Genomic DNA, 10,906 nt, shown 5'->3' on the forward strand with positions numbered 1-10,906 from the left:
ACTATAAGTGCCTTCAGATTTTTCACTAACTAATCGTACGTATACGTTCCTTGCTGGTCTGTCGCCAATGTTTCATAGTAAGAAACATGCGCGTTAGAAGTAACCATCTAAATTCAACCCTAATAAACTGATTTATTTTGATTTTATATGTATACATTATACTAGTTAGAGATGAAAGATTTATAATAAAAATTAACTTGTAGAAAACAGCATTTCAAATCGGATAGATGTTTGTTTTACAAAAAAAAAAAATCTGGTAGGTTTATTTTTTCATATTCTGTGAGTATGTTAAGTATATTAGTAATATAAATAAAACTGTTGAGAGTTACCTATGCATTTTGACGCTAGTTATGGTCATTAATAATTATCTGATTTAAGCATATTCGTAGGTGACGTCACTGAGCTAATCTTTATCAACGTAGGCTCTCCGTTAAAAGCCAACCACGAGTTACACAATCACTCAAAAATGGCCGGAAACTATGTCGGTGGGAAAGTAAACGACATGGTGTTAAAAAAAAAGGGGGAACAAAAATGTACTATTACTAATTATAATGTTTTAACCTCTAATTAATAAAATAGATTAAATGTTTGGTTAAGGGGATTTAGTATATGGAAATACTTCAGGACTGACATTTTGAGATAAACTGCTCTTGTCGTTGTAAGAGAAAAAGGAAAAGCTATTGATTTTTTGTATTTAACGTTTAGATAATATAATGAGTTGATTTGTGGAATTATTATTTCACATGGTTTATTATTTCAAAACAGATTCATTCATGTAACTTAAAGTAGTTTGTACGAAATTTATTGAATAATTTCTAGCGTTAAGACGCCCAAATCCGAGGTTTGATTTCCCGGGGTGGGGATCGTGCAGATAGCCCATTGTATATTACTTTTCATTAAGAAAATAAGAAGTTTATAATGTAACAACTAATAGTACCCGATAAAATACAGTAGAATATTTGCAATTACTGAGAAAATTAGAATTATAAATTGTTCTGAATACTGGACTTAGCGGTAGCGTCAGTATATGTTATAGAGTTAGGATTTTCTTGCAAATAACCCCCGAGTAGCTTTCCAGTATGTTTCCAGACTTGTACCGCTAGAAACCGGGTTTCGATACCTGTGTTGGGTAGAACACAGATAGCCTATTCTGTAGTTTTGTGCTTAATTTCAAACAAACAAACAATCTTGCAAATAACGTTTCCGTATAACAATCTGGTACTTTTGAAAGGCCGTTAGTGTTAGTTCACTAAAAAAATAATGTTTAATGTAATAGGAATTCTATATTTTTCTGTTTGAATAAAATGTAGGATATTAAGCAGTTGCTTATTTTTATACATTTTATAAATGCAGTACATTAAAACTAATATTTTTTTCGTAAAAAACACTATGTTTCAGTTCTAACTTACTTTTCATGAAAGCGAAAAACAAAAATGCTGTTGGTTTTTATGAATTCTATTCTGATATGCAATTATACATTTAAGATATTTTTAAACACAGGATGGGTTATAGCGAATCATTCAATACAGGAAAACGAGACTGAAAATAACGCTTTCACAGTTAAAGTGTATTTGTATAATCACTGAATCAGTCCAGTTTTGCATATGTTATTGTCTTCATAGCTTAATTTAATTTCCATGATAACTGACTCAGTCTAACCATACAAATGTTTGTTTGTCCCGTATCGTTTTCAGTGTGATGTAGAAGTCAACACGAAAGGTCACAAGAAACACAAAAGTATTACCATCTTCGTATCTTTTATTGAGGATTCTCAGTCGCCTACCTTGTATATTGGAAATAAAGTATTTTTCCTTTGCATGACAATACTTTAGGTTTATTATACAGTAATAAAGATATGTAGAGAGCATAAATGAAATGACTTAAAAACATGTGTGTATACAACGTAGGTCTTCAGCCTAGTTTGAAATGGCCCAAAGTGTCTTCTAGAAGTGGAATTAATAACTACCATATATAACGTAACTGGGATAACTGACCTTGTAAGGCTTGGATCTGTGTAAACATGTCTATATAAACGGTCTTATGTATGATCATCATTCTCAAGTGTTTATTGTCAGTGCTTTGCCTTGTTGGTGTAAAAAATATATTTCATTGTATTCTGAAACTCTGTAATTAATGTAACTGTTTTTCTTCTAATAGTGTCTGTTATTCTTAATCCTAAATGGCCTTTATTCTCATAACTGTACTCAAATACGTAATATCTTGTTGCTACGTGTCTGTTTGGCTGTTTAGAAACCTGCTCTTTAGAACTACTGTTCTTAAAGCTTTGTGTACTGTAGACTGATTTAGAGTGATCAATACTGTGTTGAAATCCTTTTAAGTGATACAGCTCAAAACTGTTTATTTTACTTGTTTGTTTTTCTTAAGAATATTTTATTTTAAATCACTGTTAAGTAATGCAGCGTATGAACAGTTTCTTCAAAGATTTAACCGAGACTTGCTATCAATTCACTCCCTATATCATGTTGAAATATTTGGACATTTTGTACTCCAAACAAAAGGAAGGTTTTTGTTAATTTATTATAGAAACTGCTCAGAGTTTAAGGTTTAATATCTTAAAATGAAACCTACCTTATTCAATAAACAAGAGACGAACCATTCTCATTTCCTACTGTTTACTATTGCTAGTAAGAAATGTTTGTAAGAAATAAGTTATTTGTTGAAATAATATTTTTATTGTATAGTAAGAAATATACGAGGGACGAAAATGAAATGGTCTAAGTAAGAATGTGTTTTTTTCAGTGCAAAATGCAAACTCGAAATGTGTTTGTAATTAACACATGTATCGTAGTTATGGTGCTGGTTGGTGTTCGTCTTAACATTTTCTGAAGATTTTGAAAAAAAACACAAGACAATTTCGTTAATCCACAGGACATTGAGAAGTCGCATTCTTTGTATATTCATATTTTGAGCGATCAACGTCCTTAATCACACAAACCTACAACGAGTGTGTAAACATGTATTCTCGATTAAAATATTACAGTAACATTCTTATAGGTGTTAATGTTTTGATATTTTAAAGCGTTATGAAAAAACGAGCTATTGCAATATCAATTGTTTTTGCATAAATAGCAGTACAATTATTACTTGTATGTTATATTTTGGTTCATTTTTTATTAATATTGTGGAATTTCCATCAGGTATGACAAAATTAATAGCAAAGAAGAGATGTAACAAACTAGAATAAACATAGATTCGAGCACATGTGTTTTTATTAATAATTTTGAAACATACCTGATTTCGAAAAATGTGTGAATATTCGTACATTTACACATAGTGTACATATACACTATGTACGAATCTCTTATTCACACTAAGTAAATCTCTTAGTCGTAACTTTTGCATTTACTTAATCTTTTGAATAATTCCATTTCAAATTCGTCTTAGTTTCTAACACAATTGTATATATAAGATCGTTACATTAATTTCAGCATTTTAGAATTTCAGAATAATTTTTGTTGGAATCGAATATCTAGGTGGTTCATTGTTTCAAGCTCCCAAGGACCAAAATTCACTGGCAAAATTTAAGGAAATCAATGTTGATCAAGGAATTGTGCAATTATTTATGGTAGTAACTACCAAGTGGGAGCTAGTATGCAAGTACTGCAAAATAATAAACCTAGTTTTGCGTTGAGCTATTTTGAATTAAAAAGCATATAACTTTTCTAAAGTACTTAATTGGCTCAGTCTGAAGAACTATAACGCTAAAAACCGGGTTTTGATACTGTTGGTGGGCTGTGTATCTTTTTACTTATAAAGAAACAAAATTATTCTGTATTCATTTACTGTTTTTTATGGAAAATAATTTATTATTTGGAATACTGTCTAAGTTAAAAAATAAAAATTTACCTAGGTTAGTAGCAATAACAGTTATGTCGTAGTATTAAATGACAAAATTTATTTTTGGAATGTTGTTTAATAACTGTAAGTAACCACATGTCTTTCTGATACATTGATATTAGAATAGTAAACCTAAACACCTGTAGTGATGTGGTACTTACACGTGTATGCTTTGCTCCTGTTTCTTTTTTAAGGAGTAATAATTTATTGAACGACAGTTACAACTGGAGAAATGTCGTGACAAGTTAATAGTTTTATTTGTCAAAGTTGATTATTTATTGGAACAATTAAAATTTGGAGCAATGAAACATTTGTTTAATTAAAAAATACAGTAAATGGGGCTACTTCTTAAACAAAATCAGTTTGTGCTTTAACTTTTGGATTTGTCTAGTCAAAACATGGTAACGTAAAAAATTAAAGAAATTCTTTATTGATAAAACGTAAGCGTGTTAATTGAATATCATGACATATCTTACTGATTTATACAGTTGAAGGCGTTTAAGATTGTAGTTATAAAATTATCATGAATGTGTATAATACTTAATTTTTTAACATATTGAAATATAGAAAATTCAATTTTGCGTATATGGTCGTTTCTTTCTCTTGTTTAAAACACCAGGGGGCCTGAGATGGCCAGGAGTTTGCAGCACTCGACTTATAATCTGAGGGTTGCGGGTTCGAATCTCCGTTACACCAAACACTGACTATATAACTGTCAATCCCGCTATTCGTTTGTAAAAAGTAGCTCAAGAGATAGGGATTTGAACCCGCAACCCTCGGATTACGAGTCGAGTGCCTTAACCACCTGGCGACGCCGGTCCCGCTCGTGGTTAGATTACTTGAAAGATTGTTTGTTTGTTTTGAATTTCGCACAAAGCTACTCAAGGGCTATCTGCGCTAGCCGTCCCTAATTCAGCAGTGTAAGACTAGAGGGAAGGCAGCTAGTCATTACCACCCACCGCCAACTCTTAGGCTACTCTTTTAACAACGAACAGTAGGATTGGTCGTCACATGATAACGCCCCCACGACTGAAGGGGCGAGTATGTTTGGTGTGACAAGGATTTGAACCCGCAATCCTCAGATTACCTTAACCAACCTGGCCATGCCGGGTCTACTTGAAATATATTTTTTCTTTATTTGATGGGTTTTGTTAAAGTTTACTTTAATACTAATTTCACAGAAATTTTCAAAAACCTCTGCCCTTAAAATCATACTAAAATCGCGGAGAAAATTATTTATATGTGAAAATACTTTATCATGAGAGATTTAACGTTTTGTCACCTTTTCAAATAGTTCCAGTGTGACTCACAGTGTGATTTTGCGTGATATTTTATGCATATTGTTGTTTAAATATATAAACATTTAGTGTATTGCTCAATTTTACTTTCTCAGGACTTGCAAATTGTCTTAGGTGTGTAAGTTTATTGTGTGTGTTAACTTGTAGACTTAAGTTTATATAATTACGTGTTACATAATTTATTTTGTTATTTCCTACGCCCGGCATGGCCAGGTGGTTAAGGCAATCGATCGTAATCCGAAGGTTCGAATCCCCGTCACACTAAAGATGCTCGCCATTTCAGCCGTGGGGACGTTATAATGGGAAGGTCAATCCCATTATTCGTTGGTAAAAGAATAGCCCAAGAGTTTGCGGTGGGTAGTGATGGTTACCTGCCTTCACTCTAGTCTTACACTGCTAAATTAGAGATGGCTAGCGCAGATAGCCCTAGTGTAGCTTTGCCCGAAATTCAAAAAGCAAATAAACAATGTTTCTTCCTGAACAGTAGAAATCTAGAGTGAACCTGCAAAGAATGTATAATGATTTTTTAGGTACGTATACTCGACACAATTAAAATAATCATCATTTGAAATGCAGGCAATTCACAATCACAATATGTTAGGTATAATGCTGGAGTCCATGTTCACTGTAAATAAAAATTACCAGGGTTCTAAACATATATTGCAGCATAAAAATCACACCATGATAAACCGGTACAAAGGTTCATCTGTCAAATACCGTTTTGAAAATGATAGACCATTTACCATTTGTCTCATGTACAATAACGTGGTATGTTGGGCATGGTATTTTCTAAAACAGTGGTTCTTAGACTTTCTTTTTCTAGGACCACTTCGGGAGGTAAAAGACCCCTCGGACCACCTATCGGTCCTGGCTCACTTGTTATGTTCTCTCTTATGGTTGTGGCGATGCGCCTCAATGACTTACATTTTGGACAAGCTCGCGAACCACCTGGTATACCTTGACGCACCACACTTTGAGAACAACTCTTCTAAACATGTTGATGTATATGGGTTAAAAACAGACAGTTAATAACGGTCCTCGCAGAACAATGTTAATTAGGCGGCTGCTGTTCTGGATACCGTTTCGGTTTTTGTGTCCACACAATAATGGTGTAAGATATTGGCTGTAACACTAAGCTTAAAAAAAAAAAAAATTCCCTGATACTTTCGTAAGGGCCTGGCATGGCCAAGCGCGTAAGGCGTGTGACTCGTAATCCGAGGGTCGCGGGTTCGCGCCCGCGTCGCGCTAAACATGCTCGCCCTCCCAGCCGTGGGGTTGTATAATGTGACAGTGAATCCCACTATTCGTTGGTAAAAGATTAGCCCAAGAGTTGGCGGTGGGTGGTGATGACTAGCTGCCTTCCTTCTAGTCTTACACTGCTAAATTAGGGACGGCTAGCACAGATAGCCCTCGAGTAGCTTTGTGCGAAATTCCAAAAACAAAAAATACTTTCGTAAGAAAAAGTATTTTTGAGGATGGAATGAAAGATAGTCAAAAGAAATAATTTGGGATTAACAATTTAAGGAGACGTGTTTTAATTATATATGAGTTAGAAATACAACTGATCATTATCTTATCTTCTTTAATGATTTAAACATATGTAAAACATGCCAAATAAGAACTCGAACATTTAAGTAACACTAACTATAACCCTGTTACACTTTGCAAACAAGGATGCCCGAATAATAGTAATATATATTGATTATAAAAAAACACGAAACAAAAACACTAATTATAGCCCTGTTACACTTTTTAAATGAAAATACCTTAATAATAGTAATATATATTGATTATAAAAAAAAAACGAAACAAAAACACTAATTATAACCCTGTTACACTTTGCAAACAAGGATGCCCGAATAATAGTAATATATATTGATTATAAAAAAACACGAAACAAAAACACTAATTATAACCCTGTTACACTTTTTAAATAAGGATACCTTAATAATAGTAATAGATATTGATTATGAAAAAAACAACACTCGCACACAAACGCCTAAATTACATGTGACTTACTGATAACTGATTCAGATCCAAATTTCGAGTGTTGACTTTCTCGATAGTCGGTCAACAATTCAACCCTTAGATGTCTTTTTAAAATTCTTCATTCGGTTGGGTTTACCATGCTTGAAGAAAATCGGTGTAATAGTGGACAAACCTATAAATTTCATATAAGCCTTGGATATGAATTACAATTCTCTGGATTATCTAATATATAATTTCATTCGCGAAATAAGTTTAGCAGTTCGATTACCTTTTTCATTTACAGTTAAAATTTAATTGCATTAACTCTCTTATAATCTTAACTTCCTCTCAAGAATCACACAGTTTAGTGTTTTAAGGTATTGGAATTTAGTTCGTCAGAGTCAGTTATCTGACTCTGCGTTATAGGTTGAATTACTCAAGTTGCTGATTTTGTCCTTTTATGAACGGATCTATGGTTTGGAAAGTGTAATTTAAAATTGTTAGGTCTGTACATTTCATGTATGTAAAAAAAAAAAAAAAAAAGAAAGATCGACATGTGTTAAATTTATATGCCTAACTGACAGCAAATTGCTTTCATGAATTCTTATTCGTACACAGACATTTGATACCAACGTTGTACAAAAGTCAATGTAGTTAATGGCATCTAGATAGTATTATTCACAGATTCTTCCGCAGTCATATCTCGTGACAAGCCAATCGATATTTTTGTGACGTAATTAAACTACAGAGCTGTTCATTGGGCTCTGAAGGGTGCCTACGTAACAAGAAAGAGTTCTGATGTTTATCAAGTTTTCTCTGTTATATTTCTTACAGATCTTTTGCCATTTTTTGTGTCATCCTTATCTTCGGAAAATAACTAAATAACTGGGTGGAGAATGACTTCTACAGCTGTGTTTATTGCTGACGACAAATGTCATCACTTGAGACAGATATATACTGGTATTGTTTATAGGTGGATAAATGCTGTCTTCTGTTGATACCAATATTGTAAACGATGTTAAGATATAAACATTATTTAGTTGTCAAAAAGTGTTTGTGAGTATTGAAAAATAAATAACAAGTGAAATCTATTTTTCATAACGGAGAAGTTGCCAGAAATCACTGTGTTCTAAAACAGATACGTTTAAAGCATAACATATGTTTATAAAATGGCAGAAACATGTGAATTCGGTATCCTTTCCAATAATGTAAGAGTATAGAATTTATCTGGGTATATTTGCTATATTGCATTATCCTAATGCCCACGTCGTATTTATTATATTTCATTACCCTAATGATCATGCGATATTTTATTATTCTAATATATATGTGATACTTATGAGATTTTATTATCGCAATGCCCATATGATACTTGTAATATTGTATTATCCAAATGTCCATGTCGTATTTGTGATATTGTCTCATCTGATGTGTTTATTTGCACTTTTTTTGTTCTAAGAAGTCCATGATTTGATTTGGGTAACATGAGGTTTTCTTCTGAAACCTGCACTCATGATCTTCAAGTTAGATAATTATTTTTTAGAAAATAGTAACCAACCGATATTTGTTCACAGCTTTGTCCGTGGTCCATCAAACTCCGACCTTACACCTGTGCTTCCAGTAACTTTGCCATACTTTACATAAATGACGTAAACTCTCAGCAAGGCTTGGGCCTAACTTAATGTTGTTAACTGCCTTGTTGCGATGGTAGGCTGTGTTACAAGGTATAAAGTTACAGTATTCCATGGTCGAACCGGATTTGTGCTTTGAAAATATGATGTTTAACAAGGTTGTATGCAGTTAAATGATACAGCGGTAACAGAGACTGTATTGAGCATTTTGTTTCACAACAGTAGTGAGTTTTTATATTGGCCATTAAGTTTAACTTCACATTTTGATATCCCGTTACCGCGTGAATGTGCATGTTACAGAATATCTCAAATACGTCTTTGTAAAAGGGCTTCAAATTTTCCACACACACACACTTAGCAAGCAGTAGACGGTTGTTTCCGTCTTGGGAGCTATGGGGCCTCGAATTCAAGGTGATGTACCGAAAATAGTTAATGTAGGTGTTTTGAAAGAATATGTGAGTAGACCTTGCTGGAAGGTTTGTGCCAAGGTATTAGTTCAGCTATGAGTTTTCAATGCAACTTTTTAAACTTGGTTTTTTCTTATTAACTACTATACGTTAACCACGCATTTAGTTTGGTGAAAGAGAAAAAATTGTTTGTGGATAGCATTAGAAGGTGACAAGTTACCAAAGTTTTACTTTAGTGTGATGCACACATTTAGAGTTTTTCTTTGCTTAGCTAAATATCTAAGTTTGATCAATACCGCTGGAGTAAAATCACATGCTATGCTAAACAAGTGTGAAGAAAAACAAACTCCAACAACAACAGTCTTGCATTTCAGTCAGGAATGTTACTGTGTTGATTTTATTTTAACGAAACTTCTTCAATGGTGAATGAAGCAACTAAACATCTTTAATGATAATAACTTACCTGTATAGATGTCTGCCAACCGCGTTTTGCGTGCGTTTACCAGCGTGTGCGCGTCCGGGATATATTAAAATATTTATAAGGTACTAACGCCCTCATTGCTCGTACATTTACGTGTTTTAAACATATTTGCGCTCTGCTTTATACAGTCAAGATGTATACATTACAGGTGTTTTTATGATTACATCGCCTGTAAATAGTTTTTATGTACCTGGAATGCAGACGAGCTTACTCTTTCAGCACGTGAGCAGAACTAATAGTTTTGTCACGTGGTAGGAAATCAGTTTTATTTGGAAAGAAATACTTCTTTGGTTTGGTTTGAATTTCGCGCAAAACTGCACGAGGGCTATCTGCGCTAGCCGTTCCTAATTTAGCAGTGTCAGACTAGAGGGAAGGCAGCTAGTAATCGCCACCTACCGCCAACTCGTGGGCTACTTTTTTGCCAACGAATAGGGGGATTGACCGTAACATTATGACACTCCCACGGCTGAAAGGACGATCATGTTTGGTATGACAGGAATTCGAACCCGCGAAGACTTCTTTGAGCACCCACTATAACCGACAAAAACCAAACAAAAGACTTGATAAATATACTTAACCGATATCGTTGTTATGATTGAATGAACCTACAAACTGTTGTTAGTATTTCTGATGGGTAACAACGTTTTTAACAATGTAGTTGGATTAAGTTATATGTAGTAGTATCGTTATATTAATTTAACTGGTTGAGCAGTGAGCGAAGTAACAGAACCTTTTTTTTTTTGTCAGTCATCAACGAAGATTTCTTTAATGAATGACTTGTAATCCTTGTTATCTGATTGCCATTAACGACGTTTTTTCTGGTATATATTATATTGTGTAATCGCTGTTATATTGGGAGGTTCTACAAATGTTGTAAAATATCCAATTCTAACGTATTTTTGTAAAATTAAGGTTCAGAATTAAAATATAAACATTGCTTACTGTTTTTGTTTAATTTCTGTATTTAATAAAAAAGAAACAAAACTGAGAAAGAGAGAATTAAAGAAATGTATTTTAAATGAAACAGGAAACAACAGAAATTATACTTTATACCTTCCGAAATAGAAACATAACGGACTGAATGCGGTCCAATGATAAGGGTGTCGGACTATTGTTTGCGTCTCCTTAAAAAAAAAAAAAAGAACAACCGTCGATTCTCATACGTTTCGGCCGTGGGTGCTGTATAAGAGTGACGGTCAGATCCAACTATTTGATTAATGCAACTCACGGTTTGGAGGCGGGTTATGTTTACCTATCTTACAA

General features: G+C 33.5%; 2 long non-coding RNA genes across 19 annotated transcripts in view; one reads left to right on the forward strand and one right to left on the reverse strand.

The window, feature by feature from the left end:
- LOC143236702 (uncharacterized) overlaps nucleotides 1-10,906 on the forward strand; it is a 326,353-nt gene that overhangs the window by 296,140 nt on the left and 19,307 nt on the right. For all 18 annotated transcript variants that reach the window (XR_013019669.1, XR_013019670.1, XR_013019674.1 and 15 more), the window contains one exon: nucleotides 7,959-8,084. This is a non-coding gene — a long non-coding RNA (uncharacterized LOC143236702). The remainder of the gene's footprint in view (nucleotides 1-7,958; nucleotides 8,085-10,906) is intronic.
- Nucleotides 1-10,906, reverse strand: part of LOC143236706 (uncharacterized) — a 55,394-nt gene that overhangs the window by 38,551 nt on the left and 5,937 nt on the right. The window contains exon 2 of the long non-coding RNA XR_013019715.1: nucleotides 7,176-7,317. This is a non-coding gene — a long non-coding RNA (uncharacterized LOC143236706). The remainder of the gene's footprint in view (nucleotides 1-7,175; nucleotides 7,318-10,906) is intronic.

Source organism: Tachypleus tridentatus, chromosome 13 (assembly GCF_004210375.1).
Source record: "Tachypleus tridentatus isolate NWPU-2018 chromosome 13, ASM421037v1, whole genome shotgun sequence".
Classification (NCBI taxonomy): Eukaryota; Metazoa; Arthropoda; class Merostomata; order Xiphosura; family Limulidae; genus Tachypleus; species Tachypleus tridentatus.